This window comes from Meleagris gallopavo, unplaced genomic scaffold (assembly GCF_000146605.3).
Source record: "Meleagris gallopavo isolate NT-WF06-2002-E0010 breed Aviagen turkey brand Nicholas breeding stock unplaced genomic scaffold, Turkey_5.1 ChrUn_random_7180001956088, whole genome shotgun sequence".
NCBI lineage: Eukaryota > Metazoa > Chordata > Aves > Galliformes > Phasianidae > Meleagris > Meleagris gallopavo.
In genome coordinates, this window is record NW_011216685.1 from 15,546 (window position 1) to 18,061 (window position 2,516).

Here is a 2,516-nt window from a genome sequence, read left to right on the forward strand (position 1 = left end):
ACATATTTAATATTAAGCAATATTGAGTTAGAAGTCCACCTAAGCTACTTAGGTTTATGGTTTATGACTATTTATGTATGTCTTCAGAAAGCAATTTGTTAATATACATAGTACATAAATGAATCTCTATTATGCATACACATTCTTAAACAAGGTACTCATACCTTGTACATACTGAATAAGGAACAAATAACCTCACATTTTTAGTAGCTGAAATTTCTGATTATGGAACTCAACCTGATGTAGGTACTTGTGTTCATCAGAGAGTTTTCAGTAAGTGACTGCAGAATTCTGTCAGTTCAACCATAAAGGGAAAGGGGAACTTAAAGGCAGTGAAGAGATTACATGTTTTCTTTACACTTAGGTACACCTAAAATTGTAGGGTTTATGTTAAATTTTGAAAATAAATCAGTATGTTTAACATTTGCTTTTTAATTTTGTGTTAAAGCTTATATTATAAATATCAGTTTTTCCATTACCACGGGGAAATCTTTGATATAAGGAAATCTTCTGAAATTTAGAGTTGTTGAATTTACTGCTTTTTTAATGTATGGACATAAGAAGTTCAGTAATGAAAAATATTTTATCTTTTGAGTGTTGTTGAGTTGTTGACCTGTAAGATTTAAATTCTGGACCACTGTTTCTGTCTGGCATAGGAATGCTTTTCTCCAGAGTTTGTGAAGAGTAATAGGATGTTTCACAGTGAAGTGGCATGAAACAATGGTAACTTCCATGGGTATTAATTAGGTACATTATACTTGTTTGCATCATTAGTAATGTAAGGTTTCTGGCATCAGTACTGCTGTGGAGAGCAACTAAATCTTGAGATAGCTCAGGCAAGTTTGGTACGCTGCGTAAGCATAAAACTGTAAGAGTGTGTAGAATCATAAAAGTAGAGTTTCACTAATTTCATGCACTTACTGCTGCTAATACTTTCTCCATAAAAAGAGCAAACTGATGACATCATCATGTGTCATCATTTGTTGTAATTTGTCTGTACACCTTTTTAGCCAAATACACTGTGTATAACACTTATTCTGTACGATGTTAACTTTTTTTTTGTGGAAATTCTCATCTTAATTCAGAAACTGTAGCTAACATCATTGTATTGAGTAACAATGGTGCTTTTTACCATCTGAATGCAAATGTGTATAATTCAGATTGGAATGTGTAAGCCTCCTTGACCTACTGACCAGTGCTGAATCTAAAGGTCTGTTAAGGAAACTTGTTTCCTTCCCCTTAGATTTTGGCATGTTGCTATCACTTATTAGTGATCAAAGTTGGAATACCTTTTTGATCAAATTAGCAAACCCAAATTAGCAGTTTTTGTGAGGTTTATAAAGTGTTTGAAATCTTGATGGGTATAAACAAACTGATACTGAATATTTTGACTTGAGATCTGTAATATGGAAGGCAAATGTAGTATAGCAACAAGATCAAGAAGGCAGGTGGTTGTGTTTTTGACCCAATATGGCTTCTTTAATCATTTAGCTACATATCTGAGAAGACTCCAGATGGAGAATGAACCTAAGACCCCGTGACATAAAAACATCTATGATACCAATTACACCATCTGTTGGTCATAAAACCACATTCTCTATCTTTTCTTGGCTCTTGTGTTATAAAAAAGCTGAAGGGTGATATTTGGAGCTGTTCTAGTTTTATCCATGCACTTTAATGCAGAACGTATTTTCACAGAGAGGGAGAACAAAGCACAATAGCACTGGAGTACAGTTTACATTCTCAATTAGTGAAAACAAAAATGAAAATAAAAAACAATTGTCTGAGCTATTATTTATATTATTTATACTCAAACCATGGTATCCATCTGTTGTAGGTTTTTTCCCCAACATCTGCAATTAAAAAATAAAAAAATAAAATCAGCTAAACAAAGAACAACAAGCACCACCACCACCCAAGCTTCTGAAGTCCCTCAGATGAAAAGTTGACCTGTAATGATAAAAATGAAGTTATGGCAGCATTGAGTTATGCAGAGATCACATCAGTAGTTTGTGCATGCTTTATACTAATTTCTACACTTACTTAGTAATTGTGTTTTGTTGTAGTGTTTGAGAATGCACAATATTTGTGAATGTGGGGTACCTGGAGCATACGTAAGTTAAAGATGCACCCATATCCTCAGAATCCCTCTGAATTTCTGTCTCTCCTGTTTCAGCTTATTACTTAGGGTCATCAAACTGTTATTCTGAAATACCTGATAGATACTGAATTTGCATCTCAAATTTTGTTCTGCTGTGTGTACAGTGCTTATCCCTAGGTGACTTACTGTGGCCATCAGAAATGATGAATACTGAGAGCTGGGACATAACAAATTATGTATTGAAGCAATGAAATTGCAACGTGTCAGGGACTAAACAAGGCATAGATCGCTAAAAGTAAATAAAATCAAAAAATGTGTTGCTGATGCAGAACTGGTAACTGTAATGAGGTACACTTTCTATCTGTTACGAATATTTTGTTCATATCGTACAAACTTTATTTCATACAATCATAGA